The sequence below is a fragment of the Amblyomma americanum genome, chromosome 1, assembly GCF_052857255.1.
Source record: "Amblyomma americanum isolate KBUSLIRL-KWMA chromosome 1, ASM5285725v1, whole genome shotgun sequence".
Lineage (NCBI taxonomy): Eukaryota > Metazoa > Arthropoda > Arachnida > Ixodida > Ixodidae > Amblyomma > Amblyomma americanum.
The window spans coordinates 168,127,233-168,141,195 of NC_135497.1; the positions used below are offsets into that span (position 1 = coordinate 168,127,233).

Consider the following 13,963-nt stretch of genomic DNA (forward strand, 5'->3'; position numbering starts at 1 on the left):
TGTATAGGGACATCATTAAAAACGTGGTCATCACAAAAATTCAGATATTATCGGTCCTTAGGGAGTCAATGTGCTCTTATGAGTGCCAAAATTTCCTGCCACTCATTTCATTAAAGAAAAACTAGTCGAGCTCAGCTTACAAGCTAAGGTCATTCTCCAGCGAGAGCTAGCTGTATTACAGTGCTAAGCGGCTAAGCTTGGCTGAATGGGGTTTTTCTGCTTTAAGTAACTGCATGTGTCGCTAATCGATTACAATGAAAATACAAGCAATGCACAGTTGTTGTTGCGACCACAACATTTTTTTAATTGCTTTCCACAATACTGGACTGTTACCGTGTGGTCGCTGAAATGAGTGTATCGATGCACTCCGTGCCAAGCACAACGGTGCAAGTATGCTGAAACGCTAGGTTAATTCCCGTATCTCACGGTGTCGTGGGCTAAGGCTGCATTCGAAAGTAGCTGCCGTCCCAAATCATGAATTTCTTTGATGAACTGCCTGTAGGTAGCTCCTACACTCTAAAGACAGATGAGTAAAAAGGAAGTAAAATGTCTTCTGACGAACCCTCTTTTTAGGTGGTGCGTCCTTGGGACATGCCCGTAAAACATGTGATTAATCAGCCTTTTGGCCACATTGTTTACATATGAAGGAGTATGCGCCGCAAACATGGCCGCATACAGCGCCGGGTTAGGGAGCGATCCCCATTCAAGTTGCCTCGATACGATTTCTTAGACTTCGTTTACGGACTTGTGTCCCGGAGGGTAGCGGGTCTGAGCTATAGAAGGTAGGATATTGCAATTCTCAGATATTAAACCATGCGGTCCTTCGCGGTCCTCAGCGAATGAGGAAGATAGTAATTCCTTGCGCGATCCGTTATCCCTCTGGCTGTACTGTGGGCAACCACGTAATCGGGGAGTAAGGTGGTGCGCACGTGCACCCTTATGAATTGCATAGGCCGTGTGCGCTGCTGGAGAAAGCGCTAAAGAAAAGAGACAGCGATGGCGGATACCCGTCCCTTGGCGGAGTAACGAATGGCTAATCCTGAAAGGAAAGAGAACTCAAGGCTGAAAGAGGCAATTGGGTTGAAGGATGGCAGGGATAGGAGGAGAGCCATTGGTTAAGATAAGCGAAGGGTACTAGGGGACTGTCGCCCAGCAAAGACGGGCCCGCAGCCGATCATTCCAAGTGTTGCCAGTCTCTTAACTGCCAGTTTTCAACTGCCTTCAACTTCAGTGTGTGTGCAATGTATCCAGAACACTCTGCTATCGCATAGCCCTCTTAAGATGACTTCGGCTTCCCCATAATTTAAAATCAACCGTGGTGTTCCTTCTAGGTAGTGACGACGTAGCGCACACAATTATGCGGGCTGAATGTGACTGAAACTTGCGAGCGAAAAACGCAGCCCCTAGTACGCCCACAATCTTTGCGAGGGAAAATGGCGGCAAACGTAGCAGCGTACTGCGGCGGCGCGAGTAACGAGGAGAGTTCGCGAAGACGCTTTTGGCTTGCCGGTCGGGTTGTTTCGACGTGAGTTTCGCCTGGACAGGGACACTGCACGGCGGTCGTGTCAAGTAATTGCTGATGAACTGGAAGGTTTGCGAGGGAATGCGCTGTCAGTGGAGCGGCAGGCCTTCTGTACGGGCTCCGCCTTTTCGCCACCGGCGGTTTTCAAAGCGCGTCGGGATAGCGCAACCGACGGCTAGCAAATGTGTGCGGCGGGCTGCCGAAGCCATCGTGAAGGTTGAGTCGCGGAACGGGTGGGTTCGCTTTCCGGCGAGCCCCGAAGAGAAGGCGGCAGCGAAGGAGGGCTTCCATCGCCACGGCAGCATCCCCGACGTTGTTGGGTGTGTTGATGACACACTAATCGCCATCAAGGCGCCGCGGGGCAATGCTGCACACAGGGCAGCCTTCTGCATCCGCAAGGGCTATTACGCCTTGAGCTGCATGATAGTGAGTACACTTCGTCCTGTGCTGTTTTTGACTGCATGTGTTCGGCTCGAGGTCCGGGCTGCGACAGCGGAAGTTTATGCCTAAACCTGTGTTGTATCTGTTTTCTTTTAAGTCTGCGACTCCAACCTTCGAATCCTGGCCGTAGACCTCCGCTGCCCGGCTTGTGCAACACCGCGTTCGCGCGGCGCTACTCGTGGCTGCGGTGTGAGGGGTGAGATGCATGTTGGAGGAAAATGAAAATTGATATTAGAGGAAAGGGAATGACGCAGCAACTGTCTCACCTATCTCAGCAGACACCAGAACCACGCTGTAAGGGAGGAATAAAGGAGGGAGTGAAAGAATAAAGGAAGAAAGAGTTGCCGTAGTGGAGGTGTCCAGAATGAATCCGACAACCTGGGGATATTTAAGGTGCACTGACATTGCACAGCACACGGGCCCTTTTGCGTTTCGCATCCATCCAAACGCTGTCGCCGCGGTCGGGATCGACCTCTGGTACTCCGGCTCAGCAGACGAGTGCTTTAAGCCCTGAACCATCGCGGCGGGTGCCTGTTGGAGGACGGAGAGTTTCTTCGGGGCAAGCAGTAAGAAAGCGCTGTCTCGGTTACATATATCGAGCTACAGTGGTCCTCATGCACTGAAGCTACCAGAATGGGGCGTGCTCGTTGCACTTAGGAATATGCATTGCGGTACGATACATACGCCATGTGCGAGTTGCCCCTGTGTTTTTACTGAATGCAGCAGAAACACAAGGCACGTAAAGCGTTGTTGAAATGCATAGTATTCCAGGCTTAAACAAAGCCAGAAGGCGTTTGTACGACACTTGTGGCGTGTTGGAAATAGCAGTGAATAGTTTATATCAATATGAGCTTCCAAGCGCGTTCTTTCAGCGGTGTTTGCGTAATCATCTCAGTAGTGCAAAGGTTTTGTACGCTCCATTAAAAGCCGGAACGAGCGGCTGTCATCATGGCAGCCTGTGCAGCGCTTCACAACCTCTGCTAGAGGCCCCTACGTCAGCAAACGACGAGGATGCCCTCTGCCCAAAAGACAATGACTCGCCTCACCCACCTCCGGGGGAATGTCGTGCGTGCACATGTTGTCAGCCAGCTGCGGAGAAACTGTCTCCAGCAGCGACTGGTACGGTTGCGCAGGCTATAACATAGGCAATGAAATAGGCAGCAATGTCTTCGCAGCCAAGGCAGTGTCCAGCCAATGCTTGTGTGTGTATGTCGTGGTTGTTTTGGCTACAGCTAGCGAAGTGGCAGCCTTTTTTTTGTTTCTTGTTCGCGGTGTGTGTCTGGAAGCCTGCAGTGGCAAAGAAGCAATCGTGCCCACCAGCTGCCACATCACTGACAGTGTATTTACCGTTCATCATAGAGTTCGCCGCGCCGCCACTTCAGTCTCCTTCTCCACTTGAAACTCGAGCCGAAACAACTCGTCCAGTAAGCCATGCACACTCCTATGCTGTTGCTCGTGTGGACCCACCTGCCCCTCCACTACCGTCATCTTGCAGCCTGCCTGTGCTGTGTGGAGAGCCACCTGTCCTCGCTGTTTGCATGACAAAGCACGTGAATTAATAGTGTAATGTTGAAGCAAGACAGGCAATGCTTGATGAAATCAGAAAGTACCACAGAAGCTTTATTTAGTGCACACCACTATATGTTTTACTGCATACTGCACCATTTCACACAGGTGGACACATGAGCACAGGCATTAGCAGAACATATTGCATGCCATAACATTGAAAATAATTCCATATGTCTTGTCAAGTGCAACAGAAATTGTCATGCAGACATGATAAAAAAAAAACGATTGCACGGCTACAAGTTCTACTGGTAATTATCACAGCTCCTGCAGAGCTTGTGCAGGCAATAAGCCTACTTTCGCTGTAAGAGCACTAACCTAGTACACAAGTAGAGCAATGTTCAGCAAGCACTACATAAAAGATTTTACATTACTACAAAACCTTTAACATGTACAAAAGCGTTGATATAGATGATGTAGCCAAATTTTTGTTATTTATGCAGACGGCACGACATTAGTATTTTCTGCCCCTTTGCCCAATCAACCAGGCAAACAGAGAACTCGTACCTATTGAAGAATGGTTTAAATGAAACAAGTTCAATGTAAATGCTAATAAAACAAAAGCTATTCCCTTTCGTCCCAAAAATTGGAACGTATTCATCGATGAAGATATGCCATAATAATTCATAGCAATTGTAAGCTCATTTAAAATCCTTGGTGTCGTCTTCACGGAACAGATGTCATGTGATGCCCAAGTGGATCATAATACATATACAGAAGTTGTCATGACTCGTTAGCTTGACTAATATAATCAAACATATCTTCCCTACCAAAGTTAAAACTCTGTTACAGCACGCATTGTTCTACTTGCACATAAAACATTGTCACTTTGCCTGGTGAACGACAACCCTATGTAACATGCATAAAATATATAGACGGCAGAAAAAAATGCAAAGAAATATTTCCAACGCTCCTTATGACCATCTGTCTCTTCAACCCTTTCAGAAACATAACATAATGGCCATATATGACATGTACGCTGACCACTTAGCTTTAGCCTATAAAAAGGAAGTTAAAACAATGTTGATTTTTTGAAAGAACTAGATTCCTTACAGAGAAAAGTTACAGATTATCCCACTAGCACCCCACATATATGGAATAAAGTGTCAAGTTGCACAAATTGTGACAAATAGATGATATGGTATGACCTTAAAAACTTGTTGAATTTACTAAATAAACATGGCCTTAAACTCCAGCAATCAATGAAAGCTGATATCAGATTAGTTTTATCCATGGATGAACCTGTTTCTTGATATGTTCTAGTAGGCAATGTTCTTGTTCATTTTATTTGCCATGATAGTGATTTTTCATTCTTTTCTCTTTATGTAAAACCTGCATCTTGTAATCTAAAAAGTGGCATTTGTACTGCTGCATTCATTTCCTTATTTTCAGAGTGCAAAAGTTCGACATGGTGTTCAAAGCTTCGAACTTTCACTTTGTCTCACTGTTTTGCGGCTAGTGGGAACAAAATGGGTCCTTTTTTGTTTGTTTATCTTTTGTTTGTTGCATAAATGGTGACCTCATTCTTTTGAAGAACCAAATTCCTGCGCATGTTTCGTGCAAATGTCCTCACTTTTGTTTGTGAATCTCGAGCTGACAATCCATGATTATAATGTGTTGTCGAGTGCACTTTTATTTTCTGCATATGTTACACTGTTCTGCTGATGCCTCTTTCTCACTTTTTTATTGTTGTTGGGGGGGGGGGGAGCCGCGTCAAGCCAAGTGCCCAGTTCTTTCTCCCTACCTCCCCCATCACTATGATGGAAAGTAAAGGTATTACTATTACATTACAAATGGCTTTTATTACTGCATATGATGAACAGTGCAGCAGTTTCGATGCAAATGGTGCATCACTAAGTGTATGGCACTTAATGCAAGTCGCAGTGCTCGCAATGAATGCAGCATTAGTAAAGAGTCCTCATACATACATAGAGACGTGTAAACATCACAGTTACATCTGTTAGGTGGTATGCGTGTAGAGGTTTTTCATGAACAGCAGAACATGGAGCACCGTCATGCCGAGCCGTACAAAACATGCAGCTTGTTACAATGCAGGCAATACTGCATGAAAAGTCCCGTTGCAGCAACTCAGTGGTTGAGCCATTAACACTTCTGAATATTGCAGAAGTAAAACAGTAACATCAGAAAAAAGCATATACAGACTTACTAGATATCATAAATATGCATCTTGCAAAATTTAAAAAGGCACCATTACAATTATGCAAAAGCAACTGACTAGAGAATATGACACGCCTTCTGCATCACACACTGACTAGAGAATAAAACACACCTTCTGTATCTTGCAGGAGGGTAAAGAGGCACCATATAAAAAATACACAGAGGCCGACTAGAAATTATCACAGACCTTCTGCTTCTTGCAGAAGGTAGAAAGGCACCATAAGAAAAAAACCACACCTTCTACGTCTTGCAAAAGGCTGTAAAAAAAGTGTTCCAGCAAGCAAGATTTAAAAACAATAAAAAAACTTAAGTTGATGGCGGCTGTAGCTAGTTTTGCAGCAGCACCACCGTGAAAGGGGTGGCCAGTACGAGCTGCTCGTGCAGGCTTGCCGATTCCCTTCTCGTGTCCCGCACTGTTGTTGCAAGGTCTGACATAGTGGCTGTTAGCCGCCTTCTGTCTGCAGCAGCCTCGTTGAGGTGCTGCATAAACAACAAAGTTCAATAGCAAACCTTTGCTCCAAATACATCCAAAGCTCACTTCACTTTCATGCTATAGATGACCTACTGAAATATAGTGGGGCACATCTCACAAGAGACAGTCATAGTGAGGTTAGGCACAGGTTTGGAACGGTGGACGTAGCAACATTACGTTGCATGCAGCTGCTTCTGTTGCAGAAAATGTGGCATATCCTGTCAGCCCATACCTCCAGGAGGCGCTCCTAAAAATTCGGCATCCTGCCCGTTGCATGCCTAAGCGAGGTCTGCCGTGCGTCTTGTCTCCCTAAGCAGCTCGTCCACTTCCTCGTTCTGCTACTTCCTCCACCGCAATGGACGGCGTGGAACTGCCGATGCGGGTGGTGCTGTGGGCTGCTGCTGGCGGGTGCCTGTCGGAGGGGAAACAGTCTGAACGTACACTTGTCATACGACACCGCACGATGTGCAATAAGCAAACTGTTAGCTGCAACATCTGAGGGGAGCAGCAGCACATAAAAGCAGTTGCAGTCAGTGATATGACAAACGCAGCATTGTTTCAGTGAACTCAAAGTGCACGTCAGGCTTGTCGCAGCTCCTGCTGTAAGAGGGAAAAAGCTTGCACTACGTGTCAATATGCCGGATCTGAAGGAAACTTTTGTGGACATAGTAAAACAACTGTGACTGTATGGCGCTCCTGCAAATGCTATTTATTAGAAGCACCCTGATAAGAGGGTAATGTGGAGCCTGCATACTGGCAGGTCAACTCACTCGCTGTGTCAGCACGCTGCCGATGCTGCTGCAGCTCCTCCACCAGCAGTTCAGCAGATGTCTCCCCCGTCTCCTCCAGGCAGGATGTTTCACTGGCGTCGTCTACATGAAATCATTACACAAGACAGAACTGCATAGTAAACAGTTTCAGCAAAATGTGACATGTGTACGACTAAAATGTGTGGTCAGTTGGTACTGTGGCTGAAGGCGAAAAATCACTACCAGAAAAGGAAGGCAAAGAAGCTGAGGCTGCATTTGCAATCTCCAGTTTACGCACTACTACACATTCCAAAATTAGCAAAAATGCAGATGAGGTCATCAGCAGTGTGTACAAGCTGTACGGCATACACATAAAATGGTTTGAAATACAGTTCACCTACCAGCTGCAGACTGGCCTCCCTCTGCAGGCTGCTTGTCCCCGGCTCGCTGCCCACTGAACCTCTGACGGGAAGAGAGGTGTACTGGGCTGCTCCTGCAAGAAAGCACAGTGCCTCACGTTCAAACATGAATGTCTCGAAGTTCATCATAGGGTTGCATTGCTTACAGTACATGGCCTTGAGGTTCGGTCAAGAATCCTTCATCACAACCAAGCTGCAAACCTTGCAACTGTCTGTAACGTCACAGGAGTTGACTACCGACAGTGGTCATACCTGCTGGTGACGGGGGGGGGGGCAGCAATTTGCTCAAAATAAGATCGCGTGACGCCCGTGGCGCTCACTGGCCCGATAAGCTCAATGGCTTGGCCACCCAGAGCCGGCAGTCTGCCACCACCGGCGCGCCACTGCGACAGGACCGTTCACGCGGTCCTCCACAGAACAATGTTGACAGGCTTGCCCTTGGCCAGCTTGCAGCCGCGCCAACTCTGCTTGCCGCAGGCAAGCCACTACTGATGGACTGCTGTCAGCGCCCCGAGCAAAGCCCAGTTGCGGTGACCTCTTTGACGGAGGCAATTACCGGGCAGAGCTAACCCCTATTTTTTTCCCCCTCCCCCGTCCAGTACAGCTGGCTTTGCTTTTTCGCATGTGCCTGATCGGATCGCCTGTGCCCTCGCACGCTCTGCGTTGCAATTTTCTTATCGCCGGAACCCGAAATTGCGAGCTAGGCTGCCTCAGCACGCGCGCCTTGCGAGTTTGGTCCAAAGGCTGCAGTCTAAGAAAAGTCTAAGTGAGGTGCGCTGCATGAAATTCTGGCATATATAGGTGAACTTGTAAGGGCACCAAACTGCTCAAAACATTTATTTCGTTGGATCAGCGGTTCTCGCACAAAACTCGCAAGGCGCGCGAGCTGCGGCAGCTTAGCGCGTTATTTCTGGTTCCCGCGATAAGAAAACTGCAACGCGCTGCCTGTGCGTGCGAGGCCGCATAACCGAGCAAAACGCAGACAAACGCCCCCCTAACGGATGTGCCTATGACCGTGCTGTCTACGCGGCGATCGGGCCAGGCGAAAAAGCGAAGCTGCGCACCGGCCATCGCTAGATGCCGTGAACGTGCAGGCACCCGTTGACAACCGGTTCGCGGCGCTGGCGGCAGTCCAAGACACGGTTTCCGTCTTTCGTGTTAAGTCTTGTGGGCTGCTGTACATGCCACGAATGGCGCCAATGTTCAGCCGACTTGACTGCCAGGCCTTTTCTATTTAAGGCGGCGGCAATGTCCTCCTAAAGCTCCCGCCTGCGAGCCGCCGTGTACTCAGGCGAGAGCTCTGACGAGGCCCGTGCAAAGGGCGGATGCTCTTCGAGCAATTCGATGAGCATCCGCTCTTTGGTGACGGATATTACGTGGCCTCTTTGGTGGTGTTGCCATTTCAAATGATAACGGTATTTCACTCCGATTCCCTGGGCGATTTCTTGGTATCGGCTAAGGAAATTAATTTTTTAGACAGGGAATAAATATTCGGGAATCTACAACAGTGTTCATTCACTTGCACACACGTGCGCTGCATTAGAACAACTTGTAGTAGGGTTATGAAAGAGCAAGGACGAGCGATATGGTTTAAACTGTGCACCTGAAAGTTTCCCTCGCCCTCATTCTTTCCCACGGCCGTATTCGTTCAGTTTTGTTATCGATAATGAGCGACCTCCGACAGCAACCTTACCTCAACAAGTCGTCTTCGTCAAATTTCCTGCCAAGAGCTCCTTACGAGCTGATTCCTGCGCCCCTACGGCCTTCAATGCATTCAATCAGATTTTTCTACGCTTAAGACATCGGCACAATACTTCGATTTTAGTCGACACGTGAAAAGGCAGGAACTTGCCGTGGAATCGGACGTTTTCTTGCAAGTCGCCATGCTATCGCTTTACCACTACAAGCGCGCCCTCATGGCAACAAAACCTAACCTACAGCAAATTTTATTGCAAAATTGAGAGCGCCTCTCATTTTCATTCCTGTTTTTAAGTTTGGAATACAATTTGTTAGATAAATATAACGTTATATTTTTAATTCATTGCGTTGCTGTTTTTTTTTTCTTTTTTTCTCCTCCATGTTCCCGCCGCTCTTAGCACATCTTCTCCGCCACAAAAGTTCTTGCAAGAGCGAATTTAATTTCAAAACTGAGAACGCTTCTTGTTTTGATTAATATTTTTGACTTCGTGAGTTCGAAACAGTTTTTTGACAATATAAAGCATTGCTAATTTTATTTGTGACAACTTCACAACAATACGTTAGCATATGGCCACTTGTACAAATAAATGCTTCCGGTGCGGAGCCTTGCTGGTGTCTGGCTGATTCCACGATCCGTAAAAAGTGCTGTCAAGCACTGTTTCGTAATTTTGACGTCACGCTTACAAACTTGCGGTATGTAATATGGCCCCAGAAAACTGGAAATTGGTTTTTGGGGAAACGAAATGGCGCAGTATCTGTCTCCCATATCGGCGGACACCTTAAATGCGCCGTAAGGGAAGGGATAAAGGAGGTACTAAGAGAAGAAAAGAAGAAAGAGGTGCCGTAGTGGAGGGCTCCCGAATAATTTCGACCACTTGGAGATCACTGACGTGCACTCACATCGCACAGAACAAAGGCGTGCCTAAGAGTTTCGCCTCCATCGAAACGCGGCAGCGGCGGTCGTGTTTGAACAAGTGTACTCCGGATATGGCCCCAGCTGTTTTTATTTTTCTGGCTGCCATGTTCACGATGAATGATTTTGTGGGTGAATTGATAAGGCTGAATCTTTCAAATTGGTCATCAGCTCACGCCACCTAGCTGACGCTTTTCCGCCGTCAGCGCATACCCACAGGTGAGCAGAAGTCACTGAACAGCAAACATAAATGCAAAACTGAGGGTGCTTCTTGTTTTGCTTAGCGTTGTTGAGTTTTCAATGAAGTTTCTAAGCAAAATAAAGCATCACTCTTTTTATTCATTCCGTCTTTACGGCAAAACGTTAGCCTACGGTCCCTTGTCATGCAAATAAATGCTACCGGCGCGGAGCCACCGCAGAGTTGCTGCTAATTGGCTGTTTCCACCGTCAGATGGTCGTGTTGTCATTTTACTGCGACAGCGTTAAGGAGCTCGTGTCGCAGAAAAGCCGGTGTCGTCAGCGGCGTTGGCCATGAGCGAAAAATGCTGCATCTCGGTGGACACCTGAACCGCGCAGTACGGGCGCCAGCGAGAATTGTGAGACAGGCGTCATTTCCTTTCCTTAAAACCACCTTTAATTTCATTTTCCTTCCCTTACGGCCCGGTTCGGGTGTCCACCGAGATATGTGAGACAGGCGTCCTTTTCTTTCTGTCCAACAAGCCATGCGTCGCGCCGAACGTGCGATGGCGCTCTGTGCTCTCCATGGCAACGCTGCAACACGCTGTCGCGTCTCACTCTTAAAGACGAAGCTTAAGCGTCCTCCAATTTTTTGAAGTCACGCTGTCAAAACAGAGATATATTGATAGCGCCCCGTAATTCGGCCCCAGGTCATGTTAGAAGTCGAGATGGCAGCTCCCCTTATAATTTGTTTGCATTCTTTAAATTGTTGCCGCGCGAAATTATCACCAGCATAGCGCTAACAGCCCTCGATGTTTTAAAAAGCTTACCTTCCAGTTTTGGCAACACGATTATTGGTAGTGCAGAGTACGAAGCGCAGAAGGACGTCGGACACATTAGTGACTCGACTCACGCTATGAGGGAAGCCGTAGTAAAGGGCTCAGGAAGTTACGACCACCTCGGCCTCTTTAACGTGCACTGACATCGCACAATGCACGGGAATCTAGAATTCAACCGCCATGCTGGGATCGAACCCGCGTCTTTCGGGTCAGCAGCCCAGTGCAATAAACCACTGTGCCACCGCGGCGGCTTGCCCTTGACATTCAGAGAGGCTTGTTTCTGGACAAATCTGTATTTCTTCGAAAAACAGTGCTCCAGTAAATATCAGCAACAAATTGAAGAAAAATTCTCCGTCAATAATATTATGTAAAGAAATTAAGCGAAAATTTCAATAATTCAGATATCGTTTACACGATTAAACCGCAAAAAATGGAATAGTCTATAATCCGCAACCACATGCAGCGTCCAATGATTGTGCAGGACGCCATGTCCAGGACGCCCACCATGGCGAAGGTCTTGAGCGCGTCCGCGAATAACTTTGTTCTTGAGCAGGCGGTGGCCGCCTATCTTCAGCTTCAAGTACATAATCCCGCCAGCGGGGTGGCTGGGCGCAGAAACCGCCCTGAGCTCGAACGCCAGCGCTTGCCTCATCTTCTGAAGACGATGAAGTGCGGCTCATCACTGACGTTTGAGCTCCTTCGCCTGTGCGGCTTCCTGCAGCCAACCCGAAAGCGCCTCCGACGCCATGCTAGCCGTCGAATACGCCGGCCATATACCACAGGACACGCGGCACGACGAAACCCAGCACAGGTGGTACCAGCGCCGCAGACCTAAAATCAGCAAGGTCTGTGGCGAGGTGGGGTCCTCGAGAGCCAGCTTGGAAGAGAACCAGGCGGTGGTCGACGAGGTGTTCTTCTTCGGAGACCTGGAGGCGACCACGGGTACCAGATTCATCGACAGCGGTGTCTCTCGCAAGACGGCGGACTCGAGCAGCAGCGTGTCCGGCAGCCAGAAGCACGAGGCGGCTACCTTCGCCGCGGTGGCGGTGCGGACGCCGCGGACGCAGGCGACGACCACGGCGTGCCAGGCGGCGACTGGGGCTATGACCGACCCGCTTGCCACGTTGACCAGCGCGGCCACTGTCAGGTGCAGTCACCTCGCACTGTTCGAGAATGGCGAGAAGGTTGGTCTGCGAAAGACAGAAACGGCGTTTAGACGACTGGGTGGAGAGCACAACATATTCTATTATGTAGATGAGGTGAACGCAAGCCACAACCGCGCGAAGAGTGCACGTAGAACGTAGTACCTTGACCTCACTCCCTGGCTGCCCTGCTTGAAACATATTGGTGTGGTTCCACTGCTGTTGCAACTCCAAGCTGTAGGGGCGATGCGGCTTCATCGCAGAAGGGCAGACAGCAGCAGTTCCCAGTAGAACGCTGGCGTTCCGCGCTCGGGTACCACCGTGGGCTCGTGCGCCGTACCAGGCTTCAATAACGGCTCCGCGCCCGTGGCAAGGGCCGACGTCTCCGAGCGTCGCCGGTACCGCCAGTAATGTTTCAGCAGAGCGCTGGAACATCGTCGAGTTGCTTCGAGGTGGGGACTGCGAGGCCTACCTTCGCCGGTGTCTTGGAGCAATGCAGCAGCAGTGACGTGGCTCTTGGGGCTCGAAAACTGCGTCAAACGCAAGATGTTCGACGCGTGACTGGCGCTGAGCGTGATTCGATGACACGCACGCCGCGTTACACGTGAAGTGGCAGCACCTGATTGGTCAAAACGCCGGAAGCGGATGTGGTGGTTCGTATGCAGCGAAAAGAGTCGAAGAAACCGGATGGTGACGTCAAACCATGAAGCCGGGGACGAAGTGGGAGGCGCATTTTTTTTATGGAAATAAAAGTTGTTTCAATCAATCAATCAAGGAAGATTTAGAGGAGAGGCCATCACGCATGGAGGAGGGAAAGCTCAGGAGAGGCCCTCGATCGCAATCCGAGCTGCACGCCAAAAAGGTTGCCGGAATTAAGTCACGCGTTTTCACTAGGACTACTGGGAGTCTTTAGCCGACGGCGCAGCAAAGGGTAACGCTGGACGCAGCGCGCCGCCTGCAATATTAGAGCCATTTTTTTTACCTACACTGGCTACACTAGTGTAGCTAGTGTAGCGTGGTTCCATTTTTTTGCCAGTGTAGAAAAAGTGTAGCTGCGCTCATCTACACGGACGCATTTTTTTTAATCGCAGTGTAGCATGAGGACTACACTTTCCACACCGCTTTTTTTGGAGGTGTAGGCTAGCAGACGAAAACAGAAGGCGCGTGTTTCAAACGAAAAAAAAATAATTGTTTTTTTTTGGGGGGAAAGGAAATTGCGCAGTATCTTTCTCATATATCGTTGGACACATGAACCGCGCCGTAAGGGAAGGAATAAAGGAGGGAGTGAAAGCAGAAAGGATGTAATAGGTGCCGTAGTGGAGGGCTACGGAATAATTTTGACCGCATGGGGATCTTTAACGCGCAACGCCATTTTCTGACTAAATGCCGCGAGCGGTTGCAGCGCAGCCTCGCAGGTCTGTGAAGATCGTCCGCCTGGACGACAGCAGCTTTATGGCGGTGCACCCACGATACGAAGAGAGTGGCAACCTTACCTTCTACGAAGATAAAAACTGCTTACACGACTGAAAGGGCGTATTTTAGTGCGTGAACCCTACTTCGCGTTTAGGTAAGCCGCGTTCGTTCGGATGGTATCGGCGCTGAGCGACCCACGTGACAAATGTATTTTCGTACATGAATGGTCGTGTATACGCATCTATGCATGTTAGTGCGAAGCTCGCTAAGCGTACAGTATCGTCTTTGACGTCTGTGTATTAATACGCCGGCGCCTCAAGTGCATGGTCGGTCAGGCCACTGTCTCAGAGCGGAGACAGCCATCGAAAGTCGCACCCCATATGCCGCGGAACGCCGGTTTCAACGCGGGGCAGAACGCTGTTCCCCTAGTCACG

General features: G+C 49.0%; 1 long non-coding RNA gene across 1 annotated transcript; it reads right to left on the minus strand.

Annotated features, from left to right (window-relative positions):
• Nucleotides 1-3,557: 3,557 nt before the first annotated feature.
• LOC144114164 (uncharacterized) lies at nucleotides 3,558-9,384 on the minus strand. Its single transcript, XR_013310966.1, has 5 exons — nucleotides 9,041-9,384; nucleotides 7,330-7,421; nucleotides 6,950-7,051; nucleotides 6,412-6,591; nucleotides 3,558-6,187 (listed from the first exon to the last, which is right to left on the minus strand). It is a non-coding gene; the product is annotated as an uncharacterized LOC144114164 (long non-coding RNA).
• Between the last annotated feature and the right edge of the window lie 4,579 nt (nucleotides 9,385-13,963).